Source organism: Eubalaena glacialis, chromosome 5 (genome assembly GCF_028564815.1).
Source record: "Eubalaena glacialis isolate mEubGla1 chromosome 5, mEubGla1.1.hap2.+ XY, whole genome shotgun sequence".
Lineage (NCBI taxonomy): Eukaryota > Metazoa > Chordata > Mammalia > Artiodactyla > Balaenidae > Eubalaena > Eubalaena glacialis.
In genome coordinates, this window is record NC_083720.1 from 146,854,343 (window position 1) to 146,878,128 (window position 23,786).

The following is a 23,786-nucleotide window of genomic DNA, read 5'->3' on the forward strand; positions in this document are numbered from 1 at the left end:
AGAAACGAAGACCCAACACAGCCAAAATAAATAAATTAATTAATTAATTTTAAAAAAATAGATAACCAATGAGGACCTACTGTATAGCACAGGGAATTATATTCAATATTTTATAATAATCTATAAGAGAAAATATTCTGAAAAAATATATGTATGTGTATATATATATACACATATATATGTATGTATAACTGAATCGCTGTGCTGTAAACCTGACATTAACACAATACTGTAAATCAATTATATTTCAATAACAAATTTTTTTTATTAAAAAAATGTGAAAAGTCCAACAAAATTTTGATTTTCCCCATAATGAATACTTTCATACTTTCACTGAAATATCAAATATTATATTCTTTCAAAACTAAAAAAAAAAGGTTTTCTGTATAATTTTGAGGGTCACTTTGTTAAGCTGGTTAAGTTGTGAATATGTTAAGCTTCCATCTAGTCTCAGAGTGGCAGAGGAGGAAGTCTATTATTTTTAGAGATTATCAGTGACTAATTTTTTCATTTATAGCCCTAATTTATTTAGATAAACTTCAGCTCACAAACTCTTCCCTGGGATTTGAGGGTTCACTTGAAAGCTAAGTAACTGGGGAAACTAATAAATTAAGAAAAGAGTCAATGTGCGGAAAGCAAAATTGCATTATTTAATAAAGAGTTTAAATTATGAAAGAAAAGAAAAGATAGGGCAACCCATAATTCCTTTTCCTTCCTGTCCTTCCTTATCATGAGGCCAAAATTAGAGTGTTGGTAGAATACGTGGGAATCAAGAAGTGGAATAAAACAGTTGAGTTAATTTGGGGCAGTGTTTCCACCATTCTGATAAGGATGAAATACACTTGTAAATAAGAGCTACAAAATATAAAGTGCATAATTTTTATGATTTTGCATACAAGTTAAATGTTTATATTTGCATTTAAAACTGGTATTGCACAATGTAAAGATGAACGGTAGAATTCATGCTAATCATTTAAAATTATACATATATTTTTTTGAATAACATTAAGCAAATAAAAACACCATGACAAATTGAAAAAGACTGTGGAAGATGACCTCACCAACACCAAACAAACAATCAAGCAATAAAGTGGAAGACTAGTCACCAAGATGTGGATGTTAGAATGTTTACTATTATTCTTTACCAAACAAACAACTACAAAAGGAAAATGTCAGCAAATTTTTTCCAGCAAGCTGAGACACTGGGAGTGTCTGCACTGAACAAGAGAGCTACCTCGTCGGTTTCAGCAAAAACCACTAGGTTTATATTTTTTCCTGCTTTTACTATTTTGGTAATAGGAATGTAAGAAAGACCAGACACTATAAAACTCTTAGAGGAAAACATAGGAAGAACACTCTTTGACATAAATCACAGCAAGATCTTTTTTGACTCACCTCCTAGAGTAATGGAAATAAAAAAATGGGTGCTCACTACAGCAGCACATACACTAAAATTGGAATGATGCAGAGAAGATTATCATGGCCCCTGCACAAGGATGACATGCAAATTCGTGAATCATTCCATACTTTTTAAGCTGGGACAAAGTGAGAGAGTAGCACCGACATATATACACTATCAAATGTAAAATAGATAGCTAGTGGGAAGCAGCTGCATCGCATGGGGAGATCAGCTCAGTGCTCTGTGACCAGCTAGAGGGATGGGATAGGGAGGATAAGAGGGAGACGCAAGAGGGAAGGGATATGGGGATATATGTATACATATAGCTGATTCACTTTGTTATACAGCAGAAACTAACACAGCACTGTAAAGCAATTATACTCCAATAAAGATGTTAAAAAATAAAAAAGATTAAAAAAAATGGTGAGTAAAACTTCTGCTGCCTTATCACAAATCAAGGTGATAATACCCAACTGTACTAGTTTTTATCACTATGTTTTTGATGAAGCAATAAAAGTAGTAAAGTTTTAAGTTTCTATCCTTAAGTAAATTAAAAAAAAAAATTCTGTGTCATAAAATGATAAGTACAATTAAAAACGTTTCTTGGATACCCAAGTTTGAAGACTGTCTTGAGGAACAGCAATTAAGCAACTGTACGATGTGCAAACTGAATTAACTACTTTATTCATGGAATATTTTTACTTGAAAGAAGAACTGACTTACAAACCATGGTTATTCAAAATCAGGCTTTTGGCAGATATTGTCTTGAAAATAAACAAAGTGAGACTGTCACTTCAGGGAAAACCATGGACAGTATTTGTTGTCAGTGATAAAATTAGAGCTTCAGGCAAAAATTAGAATATTGGAAAAACTGTGAGCTTGGTACCTTCTCAATAAAGATTTTTCTGATGAGATAAAAATAAATAAACAAATGGGACCTACTGAAACTTAAAAGCTTTTGCACAGCAAAGGAAACCATAAACAAGACAAAAAGACAACCCTCAGAATGGGAGAAAATGTTTTCAAATGAAGCAACTGACAAAGGATTAATCTCCAAAATATACAAGCAGCTCATACAGCTCAATATCAAGAAAACAAACAACCCAATCAAAAAATGGGTGGAAGACCTAAATAGACATTTCTCCAAAGAAGACATACAGATGGCCAACAAACACATGAAAAGATGTTCACCATCACTAATTATTAGAGAAATGAAAATCAAAACTACAATGAGGTATCACCTCACACCAGTCAGAATGGCTATCATCAAAAAATGTAAATGCCGGAGAGGGTGTGGAGAAAAGGGAACCCTCATACACTGTTGGTGGGAATGTAAGTCGATTCAGCCACTAAGGAAAACAGTATGGAGGTTCCTTAAAAAACTAAAAATAGAACTACCATATGACCCAACAATCCCACTACTGGGCATATATGCAGAGAAAAGAATAATTCAAACAAACACATGCACCCCAATGTTCATAGCAGCACTATTTACAATAGCCAGGACATGGAAGCCACCTAAATGTCCATCGACATTTAGGAATGGGTAAAGAAGATGTGGTACATATATACAATGGAATATTACTCAGCCATAAAAAGGAACGAAATTGGGTCATTTGTAGAGATGTGGATGGACCTAGAGACTGTCATACAGAGTGAAGTAAGTCAGAAAGAGAAAAGCAAATATCGTATATTAATGCATATATGTGGAATCTAGAAAAGTTGTATAGATGATCTTATTTGTAAAGCAGAAATAGAGTCACAAATGTAGAGAACAAATGTATGGATACCAAGGGGGAAAGGGGTGGGGTGGGAGGAATTTGGAGACCGGGATTGACACATATACATTATTGATACTATGTATAAAATAGACAACTGATGGGAACATACTGCATAGCACAGGGAACTCTACCTAATGCACTATGGTAACCTAAATGGGAGGGAAGTCCAAAAGGGAGGGGATATCTGTATGTGTATGGCTGATTCATTTTGTTGTGCAGTGGAGGCTAACACAACATTGTAAAGCAACCATATGCCAATAAAAATTAATAAAAAATAAAATAAAAGATCCCGCATGCCGCAATTTAAGATCCTGAATCCCGCCATTAAAGATCCCGCATGCTGCACCTAAGACCCAGTGCAGCCAAATAAATAAATATTAAAAAAAAAAAGGTCAGAGCAGAAATCAGTGAAATAGAGACTTAAAAAAATAGAAAAGGTCAATGAAACTAAGAACTGGTTCTTTTAAAAGATAAAAAAAATTGATAAACCTTTAGCCAGAATCCTCAAAAAAAAAAAAAGATTTCAATAAAATCAAATGAAAAAGAAGAAGTTACAACCACCATCACAGAAATACAAAGGACCATAAGAGATTATGATGAACAATTATATGCCAATAAAATGGATAACCTACAAGAAACGGACAAATTCCTAGAAATGTACAGTCTCCCAAGAATGAACCAGGCAGAAATAGAAAGTATAAAAAGACCAATTACCAGCAATGCAATTGAATCAGTAATTTAAAAACTCTGAACAAACAAAACTCGAGGACCAGATGCCCTCACAGGTGAATTCTACCAAACATTTAGAGAAGAGTTAACACCTACCCTTTTCAAACTATTCCAAAAAATTGCAGAGGAAGGAATACTTCTGAACTCATGCTATGAGGCCAGTAGCACCCTGATACCAAAACCAGACAAAGATACCACAAAAAAAGAAAATTACAGGCCAACATGACTGATGAACTTAGATGCAAAAATCTTCAACAAAAACAATACATTAAAAGGATTATAGGAATTCCCTGGTGGTCCAGTGTTTAGGACTCGGCATTTTCACTGCCATGGCCCAGGTTCAATCCTTGGTCAGGGAACTAAGATCCTGCAAGCCACACGGCATGGCCAAAATAAAATAAAATAAAAATAAAAGGATTATACACCATGATCAAGTGGGATTTATCCCAGGGATATAAGGATGGTTCAATATCTGCAAATCAATCAATGTGATACATCAAATTAACAACTGAAGAATAAAAACCATATGATCATCTCCACAGAGCAGAAAAAGCTTATGACAAAATTCAACATCCATTTATGATAAAAAAAAAACCTCTCAACAAAGAGTTGGGAACTCACCTCATCATAATAAAGGCCATATATGATAAGCCCACAGCTAACAACATACTTAATGGTGCAAAGCTGAAAAGCTTTTCCTCTAATATCAGGAACAGGACATGGATGCCCACGCTCATCACTTTTATTCAGCTTAGTATTGGAAGTCCTAGCCACAGCGATCAGAGAAGAAAAAGAAATAAAAGGAATCCAAAATGAAAAGGAAGAGGTAAAACTGTCACTGCCTGCAGATGATATGATTCTATAGAAAATCCTAATGACACAACCAAAAAACTACTAAAGCTCATCAATGAATTTGGTAAAGCTGCAGGATACAAAATTAATATACAGAAATCTGTTGCATTTCTACACACTAACAATGAACTATCAGAAAGAGAAATGAAGAAAATAATCCCATTTACCATCACATCAAAAAGAATAAAATACCTAAGAATAAATCTAACTAAGGAGGTAAAAGACCTGTATTCAGAAAACCATAAGACACTGATGAAACAAATTAAAGACAACACAAACAAATGGAAAGTTATACTGTGTCCATGGATTGGAAGAGTTAATATTGTTAAAATTACTATACTACCCAAGGCAATTTACAGATTAAATACAATCCCTATCAAAATATTAACAGCATTTGTCACAGAACTAAAATAAATAATTCTAAAATTTGTGTGGAAACAAAAAAGACCTGTAATAGCCAAAGCAATCTTGAGAAAGAAGAACAGAGCTGGAGGGGTCATGCTCCCTGACTTCAGACTGTACTACAAAGCTACAGTAATCAAAACAGCATGGTACTGGGATGAAAACAGATAAATCAATGGAGCAGAATAGAGAGCCCAGAAATAAATCCACACACTTATGGTCAATTAATCTATGACAAAGGAGGCAAGAATATACAATGGAGAAAAGACAGTCTCTTCAATAAGTGGTGCTGGGAAAACTGGACAGCTACATGTAAAAGAATGAAATTAGAACATTTTCTAACACTATATACAAAAATAAACTCAAAATGGATTAAAGACCTAAATGTAAGACCAGAAACCATAAAAATCCTAGAAGAAAACATAGGAAGAACACTCTTTGACATAAATTGTAGCAATATTATATTGGATCTGTCTCCTAAGGTAAATGAAACAAAAGCAAAAATAAACAAATGGGACCTATTTGAATTAAAAGTTTTTGCACAGCAAAGGAAACCATGAACAAAACAAAAAGACAACCTACTGAATGGAAGAAGATATTTGTAAATGATATATCTGATATATTTGCAAATGAAAATCTGATTAATATCCAAAATATACAAACACATACAACTCAATATCAAAAAAACAAACAACCTGATTAAAAAATGGGCAGAGGGACTTCCCTGGTGGCGCGGTGCTTAAGAATCCACCTGCCAATGTAGGGGACACAGGTTCGAGCCCTGGTCCGGGAAGATCCCACACGCCACAGAGCAACTAAGCCCATGCACCACAACTACAGAGCCTGTGGTCTAGAGCCCGTGAGCCACAACTACTGAGCCCGTGTGCCACAACTACTGAAGCCCGCGTGCCTAGAGCCCGTGCTCCTCAACAAGAGAAGCCACCACAAGGAGAAGCCCACACACCACAACGAAGAGTAGCCCCAGCTTGCCACAACTAGAGAAATCCCATGCGCAGCAACAAAGACCCAACACAGCCAAAAATAAATAAATAAATAAATAAATTTATTAAAAAAAGAATGCGCAGAGGATCTGAACAGATATTTTTCCAAGGAAGACATATAGAGATGGCTAACACACACACACAAAGATGCTCAAAATAACTAATCATCAGGGGAATGCAAACCATAACCACAATGAGCTATCACCTCACACCTGTCAGAATGGCCATTATCCAAAAGACAACAAATAGCCAGAGTTGGAGAGAATGTGGAGAAAAGGGATGTCTTGTGCACTGCTGGTGGAAATGTAAATTGGTACAGCCACGATGGAAAACAGTATGGAGATACCTCAAAAAATTTAAAAGCAGGAATTCCCTGGCATTCCAGTGGTTAGGACTCCATGCTTCCACTGCAAGGAGCATGGGTTCGATCCCTGGTGGGGGAACTAAGACTCCACAAGCGAGTGGCACAGCCAAAAAAAGTTTAATTAAAGTAAATTAAAAATAGAACTACCATATGATCCAACATATCTACTCCTGGATATTTATCCAAATAAAACAAAAGCACTAATTCCAAAAGATATATGTACCCCTATGTTCACTGCAGCATTCCTTTTAACAGCCAAGATATGGAATCAACACAGTGCCCATCAATAGGTGAATGGATAAAGAAGATGCATTACACTGGAATACAACAGAATATTACTCAACCATAAAAAAGAATGAAATCTTGACATTTGTGACAAGATGGATGGACCTGGAGGATATTATGCTACATGAAATAAGACAGAGAAAGAAAAATGCTGTATGATTTCACTTATATGTGGAATCAAAAAAACAAAACAAACAAAACAAATGAACAAACATAACAAAGCAGAAATAGAGTTATAGATACAGAGAACAAACAGGTGGTTACTAGAGGGGAAGGTGGTTGGAGGAGGAAAGAAATAGGTGAGGGAGATTAAGAGGTACAAACTTCCAGTTGCAAAATAAATGAGTCTTGGGTATGAAATGTGCAAGGGACTATAGTCAATAACTATGTAATATCTTTGTACAGTGACATACTATAACTAGTCTTATTGTGGTGATCTGTTTGAAATGTATAGAAACAGCAAATCACTATGTTGTATAACAGGAACTAACATAGTGGTGTAGGTCAATTGTACTTCAAAAACAAACAAACAATCTCATAGTAAAAGAGATCAGATTTGTGGTTACCAGAGGCAGGGAGTAGGCAGGGAGAATTGGACGAAGGCAGTCAAAAGGTACAAATTTCCAGTTATAAGATAAATAAGTACTAGGCATGTTCTTATTTACAACATGTACAACATGATAAATATAATTAACACTGCTGTACATTATATATGAAAATTCTTAAGAGTAAATCCTAAGAGTTCTCAGCACAAGAAAAACAATTTTTTTAATTAAAAAATTATTTTTCTATTTCTTTAATTTGTATCTATATGAGATAATGGATGTTCTCTAAACTTATTGTGATAATCACTTCATGATGTATGTAAATCAAATCATTATGCTGGGGGCTTCCCTGGTGGCGCAGTAGTTAAGAATCCACCTGCCAATGCAGGGGACATGGGTTCGAGCGCTGGTCCGGAAAGATCCCACGTGCCGCGGAGCAACTAAGCCCATGCACCACAACTACTGAGCCTGCGCTCTAGAGCCCGCGACCCACAACTACTGAAGCCTGCACGCCTAGAGCCTGGGCTCCGGCACAATAGGAGCCACCGCAATGAGAAGAATAGTCCCTGCTCGCCACAACTAGAGAAACCCCGCACGCAGCAATGAAGACCAAACGCAGCCAAAAATAAATAAATAAATAAATTTTAAAAAATAGTTTAAAAACAATAGAGACTTAAAAAAAATCATTATGCTGTACACCTTAAACGTATACAGTGTTGTATGTCAACTATATCTCAATAAAACTGGAAGAAAAAATGAATACATACATTTTTAAAAAGAGATATGTAACCACTGTTGCCCACCTTGTGATCAGAGCTCAGTTTACTTAAAATATTTTTCCCCATGCCCTTGTCATCAGAAGTAGGTTTGTATCTCCTTACGTTGCTATATCAGAAGCTGAGGATTATTTCTTCTAAGACCCACAAGTTTGAAGCAGGTGCCTTGTTATTATTTACGCATCACTTTCTTCTCTTTTAGGAGTAGTGATATGAATTAAAATATTCTTGTGGTGGGTGAGCTGACAATACAATGGTATAACTTTGCTTTCTTATTGCAGCACTTCCAGTAATAAACACGTTGACACTTCTCATTTTCTCAACTCCCAAGTAGAACTTTAAAATATTTCCTTCCAAATTTCACACTCCATCAAAAAGAAATTGTTTCCTACCTAATGAAAAAAAAAAACAAACCCACTCTCTAGTTAAGGAAGTATTCGTTATAAGTGGTTGATAGAGTAAAGTCCTAAAAGGAGAGGGGACTCCCTACATTGTTTTTGTGTTCACTTTCCATTCATTCATTTAATTTCCATTTACTGAGTACCCCACTTATACAAGGCACCACTTGAGAAACTTCATGGAATTTGTGCCCCAAGATGATTAAATCTCACAGACCAGATGAGACATGTACACTAGTAACTATAATAAAGGGTATATAAGAAGAGAATCATGGTTGGGAGCAAACAAAGGGTTATAGGCACTCAGAGAGGGAAAGGACCTTTTTGGCCAAGGAAGTCAGGGTAAGTTTCATGTAGGATGTTGCCACTGCATAGTACCATAAAGAACGTGGAGAATTTCAGCTTATAGAAATGGATGCAAAGGAATCTGAAACGGAGACTTGGCATGAACAAAGAAACACAGGTAAGGTGAAATATGTAGAGTGGCTTCCTAAATAACAGTCAAGTTTTAAAGTCAAAAATGCCAGAGACCTTTAAACCCATCTGTCTGAGGAGGTTGACTAGGCCAATTTGCCTGGGGCCTGGAATGGATATGGAAGTACAGGTAACCAGGTAGAAAGACAGGAGACCACCGCGGGCTTGGGAGGCCAGGCCCTCAAAATGAATTCTATTAAGCAATGGGGAACCATTGAAAGGAATGGAACACAGGAGCACCAAGATTTCAGCCAAATGTGTGACCTGATTATTTTATATGTAAATCTAGAGAAATTACTCAAATGCCAATTTAGCTCAACAAGAATCTGCCATGCACCGACCACCAATACCAGGTCCTAGGTTACATGCTCTGGAGTTCACGCGTTTGAATATTTACCTTTCTGATTTCCTACCTTAATGTAATTTGATAAATCATAAAATGAAATACAATGTAGGTATAGATATAAAATAGCCATTCAATTTTAAAGTGGCCTGTAGAGGTTGGGGGATAGAAGTAGAAGAGATTTAAGAGAAAGAAAACAGAACACCTTTGGAGTGAGTGTCATGTGTCAGACTCTGCTATGAGCTTTACACATTATCTCATCAATGCAGCATGAATATTAGACAGTTTGGGAGGAGTGAGGGTGGGAAGGTGAGATACAGAGATGAGGCAAGTACAGAAAGAGAGCTGATGCCTCAGTCTTTTTTTTTTTTAATATTTATTTATTTGGTAGCAGCAGGTCTTAGTTGCGGTTCATGGGCTCCTTAGTTGTAGCACGTGGGCTCCTTAGTTGTGGCAGGCGGGCTCCTTAGTTGTGGCAGGCAGGCTCCTTAGTTGTGGCATGCAAACTCTTAGTTGCGGCATGCATGTGGGATCTAGTTGCCTAACCAGAGATCGAACCCGGGCCCCCGGCATTGGGAGCACAGAGTCTTATCCACTGCACCACCAGGGAAGTCCCTGATGCCTCAGTCTTATCAATGAGGTTAAACTCCTATAAATTCCTTTCCAGTTACCTCCTGTACGTTTCATTTTATTTCCACCACTTAGGTTCAGATGAGTTTGTGAACTTTTCTGAAGCTCAGTCCCCTCATCTGAAAATCACCAAGAGCCTTATGTAAAACCCCTAGCAGACTTCTTGCTACCTTAGTAGGTGTTTAATCAATGACCATTCCTTTTTCCTCTTCTATTAACGGAAAGAGGTCAAACAGGTCTCTGTTTAACCTGAGGGTTTCTTTTAGTAAATTGGTGAATCAGGAAAAAGTAGGGGGTATGACAGAAGTACATCCAAAGGCAATGGGATAACAATCTTAGCAATCACGTGGCACAAAAATGCCGCTAATCACAGGGTAAAGGAGGGAAGAGAGCATAGATAATCTGTACATCCCATCAAAACAATTACCTCCCTCAGATTCAGAGGGCCCATCCTAAGAATGTCATCAGTCCTGTTTGACTATTTGAAGGCTGATTGTAAGAGAAGACATACTCATACTAGACAGAGTTAGTCAGTTCCTGAGTAGCAAGCTTCCATCATATTCTCAGCTCTGGACTAGGCACTCTGAAGGATTTACAGAGGATAAGGAATCTCATCTGCAACAGAATACGTACACACAAGGAGAAGCTAGAATTCAGAACTAAAAGGGGTATTACTGACACCTGTGGTAGGAATTCAGAAGAAAAGAGGAGGCCACACCTGGCCAGTGGAGTCAGGAAAGAAGAATGACCTTGCAGGGATGCTGGAGAGAGAAGGGAGTGCAGATTCTAGACAGAAAAAGAAACAAGGTCAAAAGCAGGTAGCTAACGATGAACCTGGTGCGTTTAGGCGACAGTGAGTCTGTGCGTATTTGTGGGAGGAGAGGAAAACAAGTTTCAGTAGAAAGCGTGGGCCAAACACAGAGGTCCTGGAAGTCTGCACTGAATGTAGTAAACTTGGAGGTGTTTGAGCAAGCACAAGAGGTGAGAAAACAGTACTTTCGTGTTTTACTTTATTTTATTTTTTTGGCCAAGCCACATGTGGGATCTTAGTTCCCCAACCAGGGATCAAACTCATGCTCCCTGCATTGGAAGCATGGAGTCTTAACTACTGGACCACCAGGGAAGTCCTGAGAAAACAGTACTTTTAAAAGAGCCCCCTCAGGGCATCGACCCTATAGTTCAAGGCTTCCCAACCTGCTCTGCCCCCTGTTTTTGTATGGCCTGTGAGCTGAGAATGAATTTTACATTTTTAAACGATTGGGGGGGGAAAAATCTAAGGAAGAATAATATTTTGTGACATATGAAAATTATATAAAATTAAATCAACTATATTTCAATTAAAATTTTTTAAAAATTAAAATTAAAAATAAGTAAAATAATAATTATAACTTAAGAAAATTTAACTTAAATCTGATCAAGCTTCTAGATTAAGTAAAACAGATTAGATAAAACAAAAAAAAGAAAATTATATGAAATTCAAATTTCAGTGTCTATTAATAAAGTTTTATTGGAACATCATCACTCTCACTTGTTTGCTTATTGTCTATGGCTGCTTTTGTGTTCCAGTGGCAGAGTGTGACAGAGACTGTATAGCTTGAAAAGGCTACGACATTTACTGTCTAGCCATAGCCAAAACTGTTTGCAAACCCCTGGTTTAGACTGACACTGAGGAAACAGGGAGAAGAGAAAGCATCAGGGTGGGGACTAGGACGAGGTGAGTGAGGCACTCGCTTTGGCCACAACATTTAAGGGGAAGGGGTGCTGAAAACACTCAGCCAATCAAATAATATTTTAATGCAGTATTTTTAAAAATCAAAAATAATGACAACGACCCATGACGGAGCAGAAGCAAGAAGAACTACAATCCTGCAGCCTGTGGAACGAAAACCACATTCACAGAAAGACAGACAAAATGAAAAGGCAGAGGACTATGTACTAGATGAAGGAACAAGATAAAATTCCAGAAAAACAATTAAATGAAGTGGAGATAGGCAACCTCCCAGAAAAAGTATTCAGAATAATGAGAGTGAAGATGATCCAGGACCTCGGAAAAAGAATGGAGGCAAAGATCAAGAAGATGCAAGAAATGTTTAACAAAGACCTAGAAGAATTAACGAACAAACAGAGATGAACAATACAGTAACTGAAATGAAAAATACACTAGAAGGAATCAATAGCAGAATAACTGAGGCAGAAGAATGGATAAGTGACCTGGAAGACAGAATGGTGGAATTCACTGCCACGGAACAGAATAAAGAAAAAAGAATGAAAAGAAATGAAGACAGCCTAAGAGACCTCTGGGACAACATTACACACACCAACATTCGCATTATAGGGGTCCCAGAAGGACAAGAGAGAGAAAAAGGACCTGAGAAAATATTTAAAGATATTATAGTCAAAAACTTCCCTAACATGGGAAAGGAAATAACCACCCAAGTCCAGGAAGCACAGAGAGTCCCATACAGGATAAACCCAAGGAGAAACATGCCGAGACACACAGTAATCAAATTGACAAAAATTAAAGACAAAGAAAAATTATTAAAAGCAATAAGGGAGGAACTTCTCTGGTGGCGCAGTGGTTAAGAATCCACCTGCCAATGCAGGGGACACGGGTTCGAGCCCTGGTCCAGGAAGAGCTCACATGCCGCGGAGCAACTAAGCCTGTGCACCACAACTACTGAGCCTGCACTCTAGAGCCTGCGAGCCACAACTACTGAGCCTGAGTGCCACAACTACTGAAGCCTACGCCCCTAGAGCCTGTAATCCGCAACAAGAGAAGCCACTGCAATGAGAAGCCCGTGCACCGCAACAAAGATTGGCCCCCGCTCACTGCAACTAGAGAAAGCCCGTGTGCAGCAACGAAGTCCCAATGCAGCCAAAAAATAAAATAAATAAAATAAATAAATTTATTTAAGAAAAAAAGAAGCAACAAGGGAAAAAGGACAAATAACGTACAAGGGAACTCCCATAAGGTTAACAGCTGATTTCTCAGCAGAAACTCTACAAGCCAGAAAGGAGTGGCATGATATACTTAAAGTGATGAAAGGGAAGAACCTACAACCAAGATTATTCTACCTGGCAAGGATCTCATTCAGATTTCATGGAGAAATCAAAAGCTTTACAGACAAGCAAAAGCTAAGAGAATTCAGCACCACCAAACCAGCTCTACAACAAATGCTAAAGGAACTTCCCTAAGTGGGAAACTCAAGAGAAGAAAAGGACCTACAAAAACAAACCCAAAACAATTAAGAAAATGGTACTAGGAACATACATATCAATAATTACCTTAAACATGAATGGATTAAATGCTCCAACCAAAAGACACAGCCTTGCTGAATGGATACAAAAACAAGACCCATATATATGCTGTCTACAAGAGACCCACTTCAGACCTAGGGACACATACAGACTGAAAGTGAGGGGATGGAAAAAAATATTCCATGCAAATGGAAATCAAAAGAAAGCTGGAGTAGCAATACTCATATCAGATAAAATAGACTTTAATGTTACAAGAGACAAGGAAGGACACTACATAATGATCAAGGGATCAATCCAAGAAGAAGGTATAACAATTATAAATATAAATGAACCCAACATAGGAACACCTCAATACATAAGGCAACTGCTAACAGCTATAAAAGAGGAAACTGACAGTAACACAATAATAGTGGGGGACTTCTAACACCTCACTTACACCAATGGATAGATCATCCAGACAGAAAATTAATAAGGAAACACAAGATTTAAATGACACAATAGACCAGATAGATTTAATTGATAGTTATAGGACATTCCATCTGAAAACAGCAGATTACACTTTCTTCTCAAGTGCACATGGAACATTCTCCAGGATAGATCACATCTTGGGCCACAAATCAAGCCTTGGTAAATTTAAGAAAACTGAAATCATGTCAAGCATATTTTCTGACCACAAGGCTATGAGATTAGAAATACATTAAAGGGAAAAAAAATGTAAAAAACACAATCACATGGAGCCTAAACTATTATGTTACTAAATAACCAAGAGATTACTGAAGAAATAAAAGAGGAAATCAAGAAATAACTAGAGAAAAATGACAACGAAAACACGATGATCCAAAACCTGTGGAATGCAGCAAAAGCAGTTCTAAGAGGGGAGTTTATAGCAATACAATCCTACCTCAAGAAACAAGAAACATCTCAAATAAACAATCTAACCTTACACCTAAAGGAACTAGAGAAAGAAGAACAAATGAAACCCAAAGTTAGTAGAAGGAAAGAAATCATAAAGATCAGAGCAGAAATAAATGAAATAGAAACAAAGAAAACAATAGCAAAGATCAATAAACTAAAAGCTGGTTCTTTGAGAAGATAGACAAAATTGATAAACCTTTAGACAGACTCATCAAGAAAAAGAGGGAGAGGACTCAAGTCAAAAAAATTAGAAATGAAAAAGGAGAAGTTATAACAGACACCACAGAAATACAAAGCATCATAAGAGACTACTACAAGAAACTCTATGCCAATAAAATGGACAACTTGGAAGATATGGACAAATTGTTAGAAAGGTATAACCTTCCAAGACTGAAAATAGAAAATATGAACAGACCTATCACAAGTAATGAAAGTGAAACTATGATTAAAAATCTTCCAACAAACAAAAGTTCAGGACCAGATGGCTTCACAGGTGAATTCTATCAAACATTTAGAGAAGAGCTAACACCCATGCTTCTCAAACTATTCCAAAAAGTTGCAGAGGAAGGAACACTCCCAAACTCATTCTATGAGGCCACCATCACCCTGATACCAAAACCAGACAAAGATACTACAAAAATGAATATTACAGAACAATATCACTGATGAATACAGATGCAAAAATTCTCAACAAAATACTAGCAAACAGAATCCAACAACACATTAAAAGGATCATACACCATGACCAAGTGGGATTTATCCCAGGGATGCAAGGATTCTTCAATATACGCAAATCAATCAATGTGATACACCATATTAACAAATTGAAGAATAAAAGCCATATGATCAACTCAATAGATGCAGAAAAAGTTTCTGACAAAATTCAACACCCATTTATGATAAAAACTCTCCAGAAAGTGGGCATAGAGGGAACCTACCTCAACATAATAAAGGCCATATATGACAAACCCACAGCAAACATCATTCTCAATGGTGAAAAACTGAAAGCATTTCCTCTAAGATCAGGAACAAGACAAGGATGTCCACTCTTGCCACTATTATTCAACATAGTTTTGGAAGTCCTAGCCACAGCAATCAGAGAAGAAAAAGAAATAAAAGGAATCCAAATGGAAAAGAAGAAGTAAAACTGTCACTGTTTGCAGATGACATGATACTATACATAGAGAATCCTAAAGATGCCACCAGAAAACTGCTAGAGCTAATCAATGAATTTGGTAAAGTTGCAGGATACAACATTAATGCACAGAAATCTCTTGCATTCCTACACACTAACAATGAAAGATCAGAAAGAGAAATTAAGGAAACAATCCCATTCACCACTGCAACAAAAAGAATAAAATACCTAGGAATAAACCTACCAAGGAGGTAAAAGACCTGTACTCAGAAAACTATTGGACACTGAAAAAAGAAATCAAAGATGACACAAACAGATGGAGAGATAAACCATGTTCTCGGATTGGAAGAATCAGTACTGTGAAAATGACTATTCTACCCAAAGCAATCTACAGATTCAATGCAATCCCTATCAAATTACCAATGGCATTTTTTATAGAACTAGGACAAAAAATCTTAAAATTTGTATGGAGACACAAAAGACCCTGAATAGACAAGGCAATCTTGAGGGAAAAAACAGAGCTGGAGGAATCAGACTCCCTGACTTCAGACTATACTACAAGGTTACAGTAATCAAGACAATATGGTACTGGCACAAAAACCAGAAATGTAGATAAATGGAACAGGATAGAAAGCCCAGAGATAAACCCATGCACCTATGGTCAACTAATCTATGACAAAGGAGGCAAGGATATACAATGGAGAAAAGACAGTCTCTTCAATAAGTGGTGCTGGGAAAACTGGACAGCTACATGTAAAAGTATGAAATTAGAACACTCCCTAACGCCATACACAAAAATAAACTCAAAATGGATTAAGGACCTAAATGTAAGACCAGACACTCTATAACTCTTAGAGGAAAACACTGGAAGGACACTCTTTGACATAAATCACAGCAACATCTTTTTTGACCCACCCCCTAGAGTAATGGAAATAAAACCAAAAATAAACAAGTGGGACCTAATGAAACTTAAAAGCTTTTGCACAGCAAAGGAAACTATAAACAAGACAAAAAGACAACCCTCAGAATGGGAGAAAATATTTGCAAATGAGTCAACGGACAAAGGATTAACCTCTAAAATATATAAACGGCTCATGCAGCTCAATATCAAAACAACAAACAGCCCAATTAAAAAATGGGCAGAAGACCTAAATAGACATTTCTCCGAAGAAGACATACAGATAGCCAAGAAGCACATGAAAAGCTGCTCAACATCACTAATTATTAGAGAAATGCAAATCAAAACTACAGTGAGGTATCACTTCACACCAGTTAGAATGGGCATCATCAGAAAATCTACAAACAACAAATACTGGAGAGGGTGTGGAGAAAAGGGAACCCTCATACACTGTTGGTGGGAATGTAAATTGATACAGCCACTATGGAGAACAGTATGGAGGTTCCTTAAAAAACTAAAAATAGAATTACCATATGACCCAGCAATCCCACTACTGGGCATATACCCAGAGAAAACCATAATTCAAAAAACACATGCACCCCAACGTTCACTGCAGCACTATTTACCATAGCCATTGAAGCAACCTAAATGCCCATCGACAGACGAATGGATAAAGAAGATGTGGTACATATATACAATGGAATATTACTCAGCCATAAAAAGGAACGAAATTGGGTCATTTGTAGATATGTGGATGGACCTAGAGACTGTCATACAGAGTGAAGTAAGTCAGAAAGAGAAAAACAAATACCTCATATTAACGCATATATGTGGAATCTAGAAAAATGGTACAGATGAACTGGTGTGCAAGGTAGAAATAGAGACACAGATGTGGAGAACAAATGCATAGACACCAAGGGGGGAAAGAGGGGGTGTTGGGGGGGTGGGATGAATTGGGAGATTGGGATTGATATATATACACCAATATGTATAAAATAGATAACTAATAAAAACCTGCTGTATAAAAAATAAAATTCAAAAAAAAAATGTTAATCTCATCCAAAAGCACCCTCACAGAAACGCCTAGATTAATGTTTGATCAACATCTGGGCACCGTGGCCCAGCCAAGTTGACACATAAATTTAAACATCACACAAGATAATAAAATTAATTTACAATCTTAAAAAAAAAAAAAAAAGACCCACGACGAACAAAATAACAATATTTACATAAAGATAGGATCAATAACAGTGGTGCATTGTGCCGTATCAGAGACTGAGGCAGAAGGAAAATCAGTAAGTATTGACAGTTTTGGTGCCCCCTTAAATTTTACATGGGAAGCAAGTGCTTCTCTCATCCCTAACCTTGGCCCTGCTGTCACGGTGATGTTCTGGAGAGGGTCGGGATGGTTAGGGACAAAACAGGGTGGCAGAAGGTATGGAGACTTAGGAGTAGATTTCAGATCTTAGGTCTCAGATCTCCACTTTAAAGAAGAGAATTTCACCCATTTCACCCAAAGTTAAAGCCAAACCTTATAAGGCTCTACAATCCTGCCAGCAGCCCCTCAACCCTCCGATACTCTTCCTAAAGGCTTCCTTGCTTGCCTCCCGGAAACCACTGGCACTCCTCAGAGCCCCCGCACAATGCCAAGCACGTACCATCTCAGAAGCTCTGCACCCTCGGTCCCTCTGCTGGAGCCTTCGTCCCTGACATGCACGGGGCTCGTGTCTCGCCTCCTTCGAGTCTTTGCTCACGTGTCGCCTTCTCAGAGTGGCCTCTCCTGACCACATTTTTTAAGGCTAGACCCACCCTTTCACCCCTAACCCCTCCCTGCTTTATTTTTTACATTGCATCTCTCGGCCTCTAAATATTATAGAATATAATGATTTTCCGGGTTTATGGTGTCCTCTTCTCCTGCCCAATTGCATGCTCCACAAAAGCAGGATTTCTGTCTGCTTTGCTACTGAGGATGCTCAGTGCTTAGGTGAGAACGGGAACCGCATCCCTACCCAATGGTTTATTGAACAGATCCAGTAGAATGCATGGTGCAAAGGGAAAGGAGGATTGCTCTCTTTTACGGTCTAGGGCATTACTGCTACTAACAGTCAGTAAAGAAGCTTCTCCCGTAAACAAAAAGGATACTGTCCAAAATGTGAAAATTCTCACAGCTGCCCCCCTTGACCTGTTGATTGGTCTTCCTGTACACTCAGTTTTCCTTCCTCTTGAAATTCTTTATTTCCTGCAAAATCCTAAGTTAACTGCTCTCTTTTTTCAAGGGTAACTTTAATCACAACAGCCAACTCTAGAGACACAGAAAAGGCAATCAGTTATTTGTCCGTTGTTTAGCTGTAAAACTGTCTTTTCTTCTTTGACATTTTCCTTGGTTCTGTTATCACGCATGCCTTTCTGTTCAGGGCTGAGGCAATCCGTCTGTAATCCAGTACCCTCTTGCTGATTCTGCCAAGAATGAGTCATAAGTCAGTCAGCTTGCTCACTTACACCTGATAACCCTCCTTCTCACACTGAGTCCCTGCTTCTTTTAGCCTGGTATGCAAAGCAGCAGCTAGTCGCCTGGCGATCCCCAGGCAGCTGAAAGCCCTGTGGGTAGGGGAGACGCGAAGGAAGGAGTAAGCTGAACTTGACTCGAAGGTTTCCGTCCTTAGTCTTAAAGAAACAAAGGTCTTTTTTCCTAACTGCAACCTGTCCAAAGAACCTATCTTCCCATCACCCTGCATATTAACTAACACACCATTGTAAAGCAATTATACTCCAATAAAGATGTTTAAAAAAAAAAAAGGAACATCAAATTTATTTTTATACAGAGAGAATAATCAATATATGTACTTTTCTAATACGGCCTTAAATACTACCCCAAATTTCTTAGCTATTGATTTTTTTCCCTCTCCTACCCTAAAATACATGTATTTTCTAATAGTTACCTGTCCATTTAATAGCAATAAGAGTACATCAATTGCCTAGGTCAGGTGTCAGTAAACTTCTGTGTATTGAGGGGCCACATAGTAGATGTTTTAGGCTTTGCAGGCCATACAGAGGTCCTATGATGGAAGGAAGTATGGCACCTTTGAGAAAAAACATCAGAGGGACTGAAGAGAGCTAAGACATGCTAATGAGAGCTAACATTTGTGGAGTACCTATTAGTAAGAGCTAAGCACTTTACATTGGTCCTCACAACAGTCCCAAGTGAAAGATACTACTATTATTCCCATTTCAGAGATGAAAAAACTGAGGCACAGAGAAGTAACCAATCCAAGGTTACAGAGTTAGTAAGTGGTAGAGCAGAAAGAAGATTAGTTTGGAGAAGTAGGATAGGACCAGAATATGCAGTGATGCATAGGCCTAGTTAAAATTTTTTATTTTTATGATAAGAGAAAAAAGAAGTCACTGAAGTGTTATTGAAGGAGGAAAGCTGTGTGTGTGTGTGTGTGTGTGTGTGTAACATGAACGTATTTGCATTTCAAAACAATCACTTGAACTGTAGCATGAGAACTAGTTGAAAGGATGGGAAGAGTGGATACTGAGAAACCAGTTAGGACGTAAATGCTGTTGTCTGGGCAAGAGCAAGAGGTAATGGTAGCAAGACTGGGGAGATGGCCCTGGAGAAGGACAGAGTGGATGTGTCTGAGATACGTTTTGGAGACAAAGTGGGTGAGAAGTGATAAGAAGATAAGAAGAGTCATGTGTCAAGGATGATCCATAGGTGCCTGGCTTGTGTAACTGGATGGATGATGGTGTCATTCTCTGACGCAGAGAACATAGGAAGAGGAGCAAACCTGGGCTTGGGGAAGAAGGTCATGAATTTGAGGTATTTTGAGACATCTCCACTTGGTGATGTTAAGTCAGCTGTATTTGTGGGTCTGGAGCTCAGAGAGGTCTGTGCCAGAGATCTGAATTTGGCAGCCATCTGTGACAAGTAGGAAACATGCAAATGGATGAGATCAAGTAAGGAAAGTGAGGAGTGAGAAGATTGCCTAACATGTAGTGAGGAAACCCAAGTTTTCCTTGGCCTGGATTCAGCTCTTCATACCTTTTTTCCCTTACTGATACACACCTCCTCTTCTGAAAGAGCAAAACAAGTCCAATTGTTAATCAGGAGGAGAAACATATCAAGAAAGCTTAGACGGAGAACACCCAGAAAGTAACTTGCCAAATAACGTTCCCAAACGCTTGGAAGAATTACTTCAGTTTCTGCAGGAGCTTTTGTTACAGATACGGAATAACTTGAGCATTCAGCGAGGTGGACTCTTTTTTCAAGTTATGATTCCCAGAGCTATTATTTCATCCATAACCTGCTACGCATTGCACATTCACCAAGGAAAAATACACATCTAGCCCTTACACCATCTATTCATGCTATTATTAAAATAGCTCTGGCGCAGATACTTATCTGAGAATTTTCATGAGATAAAAATCTGAACTTTAAAAAAAAGCAAAACAAACTCTTTTAGTTCATAAGCCATTGAGGATGAATGTTTCCATCTAAGTTCATTAGTGAAGTTTCTTTCTCGTTCTGACGAGGAATTGTGCAGTAACTGAGCAATGCGGTGATGAATACGAGAGGGGAGCCGGATCAGCCATGCCAGTATTTCTGGACTCTTCAACCAGCAGTATCAATAGAGCAAATCATTATAACTCCAGTTTTGTGACAATCTGGTTGTGTCTGTTAAGAGTGTATGTAGGGGGCTTCCCTGGTGGCGCAGTGGTTGGGAGTCTCCCTGCCAATGCAGGGGACACGGGTTCGAGCCCTGGTCTGGGAAGATCCCACGTGCCGCGGAGCAACTAGGCCCGTGAGCCACAACTACTGAGCCTGCGCGTCTGGAGCCTGTGCTCCGCAACAAGAGAGGCCGCGATAATGAGAGGCCCGTGCACCGTGATGAAGAGTGGCCCCCACTTGCCACAAGTGGAGAAAGCCCTCGCACAGAAACGAAGACCCAACACACCCATAAATAGATAAATAAATAAATAAAAATTAAACTTTAAAAAAAAAAAAAAGAGTGTATGTAGGGTTTCCCTGGTGGCGCAGTCGTTAAGAATTTGCCTGCCAATTCAGAGGACATGGATTCGAGCCCTAGTCCGGGAAGATCACACATGCCGCGGAGCAACTAAGCCCCTGCGCCACAACTACTGAAGCCCTGTGCGCCTAGAGCCCGTGAGCCACAACTACTGAGCCTACGTTCCACAACTACTGAAGCCCGTGCGCCTAGAGCCCGTGCTCCGCAACAAGAGAAGCCACCGCAATGAGAAGCCCGCGCACTGCAACGAAGAGTAGTCCCTGCTCGCCGCAACTAGAGAAAGCCCGTGCGCAGCAACAAAGACCAAACACAGCCAAAAATAAATTAATTAAATAAATTTAAGAAGAAAAGAGCGTATGTAGAGTGAGTCAGACACATCCCAGCAGGAAACAGGAAACAGATGGCTCACTCAAATTAGGATAGTCCAAATAGGTTGATTAAAGGGACTCTTTACAAAAGTGTGGGAAGCACAGAGGAAAGTGTCGAGGATAGTGCAGTATCCTGGGGCCTGAAGGGACGTGTGAGAGAATAGTTAACAAAACCCAGAAAGAGGAACGCAAACACGTTTTGTGGAGAAGGTCACCTCGAGAGGATCTGTGATCTTTGATGGCGGGACACGGCCCAGCTTTAAGCGATCCTGCAGGGAGGCAACCAGCAAAGTAAATACCCTGAACGTTCTATCCTTGCTGGGGGCCCCATCAGCCAAGAGCTGATTCAGGCCACGCAGGTCAGAGCCTCCTGGGGCAGAAAGCAGGGTGGAGAAGGGTGGGGAGGAACTGGAGAGAGAAACAAAAGACAGCAGCACAAAGAGGAGGACTGGCAAATAAATAACTAAAATCAGTGGATAGAAGTTGCAGGAGCGGGGGTGGGATGGTGGCAGTGATTTCATATAAGGAAGCCCAAGAGGCTGGCTCAGAAAGTCACAGGTTAGTTTTATGTGTCCACAATAATACGGCAAGAGCAATTCTAAAACCAGTGGAAGTGATCAGACTAAAGGTGGGCGACTCCCTCTCGGAAATGTTATAGAAATTAAGCAGAACCACATGACTTCCAAGGATCCTTTCAGAGCTGTGTGCTACGATTCTGTATTGGTTGAAAAGAAAGTCAGGTAAAGTTGACATCTTGGCAGAAGTACTAAAAGAAAGGTGTAGATTTTCTTTGCTTTTAGTAAAATGGATATTTGAAAACCCATTACCAAACTGAAAAATCCCTATGTGCAAAAATATTCATCACAGCAAACAGCAAAATGCTGGGCCAAGCTTCATTTCTAACAGGTGGGGAATAGTTAAGAAAATTACAGTATGTCTGTCAATACACTATTATGCAGGATCAAATAGTCATAAATGAACAATTATAAATACAAGAAATCACGAAACAGCATGGAAAATGAATGCAATATAATGTTAGGTAAAAAAAGCAGGATTTGAGCAGTGCACTCGGCGGCCCCGCGGACCTGTCTCTGGCTTCAATAGTGTTTGGACGGAACAGACGCAGGGACCACGCCCTTGCTCCAGCCTCTGGGCACCCTCAAACCTTTTCTCCGGTCACAACCTTCCAAATCGGCCACTCAGCGGTCCTCGGCCACTGGGACCAGCCAACACCATTTTTGGAGACTAACTCCTTATTACCGATCAACCACGAGCTCCTAGATTCGTCAAAATTATTCCACCGAGGTGGAGGCCACTGTCCCCCGCCTGGTCAACATGCATCTGCAAGCCTCTGACACCTACCTCGCTCTGGGCTTCTATTTCAACCACGACGATGTGGCTCCGGAGGGCATGGGCCGCTTTTTCCGTGAATAGGCTGAGGAGAAGTGCGAGGGCCTCAGCGTCTCTTGAAAATGCAAAACCAGCATGGCAGCTGTGCCCTCTTCCAGGACGTGCAGAAGCCGTCTCAAGATGAATGGGGTAAAACCCAGGACGCCGTGGAGGCCGCCATTCTCGGGGAGAAGAACCTGAAACAGGCCCTTTCCCACCTGCAGGCCCTGGGTTCTGCCCCTGCAGACCCCACCTCTGTGACTTCCTGGAGAGCCGCTTCCTAGAAGAGCAGGTAAAACTAATCAAGAAGATGGGCAAGCACGTCTGCAGGCTGGCTGGTCCCCAGGCTGGGTTGGGCCAATATCTTTGAAAGGCTCACCCTCAAGCACGACTAGGAGCTTCCAGAGCCCGGTGGCCTCTGCAGAGCCCCTCTGGTGTCAGGGCTTCTGCCTGAAGCCCCTCTCTGCAGCCGCTAGACAGCTTTTTAACCACCCTGGAGCCCTCTCCCAAGTCTTGGACCAAATGGAATCAATAAAGCTTCTTGCAGGAAAAAAAAAAAAAAAAAAAAGCAGGATTTGAAGTTTTATAATACTCTGCTCACAATTTTTAAAAAATATCTGAAAAAAATCTTGAATGAAATTACCAAAAATTAAAATAGTTTTATTAAGGTGGTAAAACAATGGATGGTGATCCTTCTTATTTTCCAAGTTTTCTGTAATGTATGATCACATTTAATTTAAAAAACTTTATTCCGTATTGTTATGTCAAATACTTAAATATGTCTCATTTTTTTTATTTTAAAATTTTATTTATT

At 39.1% G+C, this 23,786-nt stretch overlaps 1 non-coding gene and 1 pseudogene across 1 annotated transcript; both read left to right on the plus strand.

The window, feature by feature from the left end:
* The first annotated feature begins 1,424 nt into the window (after positions 1 to 1,424).
* Positions 1,425 to 1,531, plus strand: LOC133092850 (U6 spliceosomal RNA). The gene has a single exon (XR_009701201.1). It is a non-coding gene; the product is annotated as a U6 spliceosomal RNA (small nuclear RNA).
* Positions 1,532 to 19,793: 18,262 nt separating this feature from the next.
* LOC133091857 (ferritin light chain-like) lies at positions 19,794 to 23,367 on the plus strand (annotated as a pseudogene).
* Positions 23,368 to 23,786: the final 419 nt, after the last annotated feature.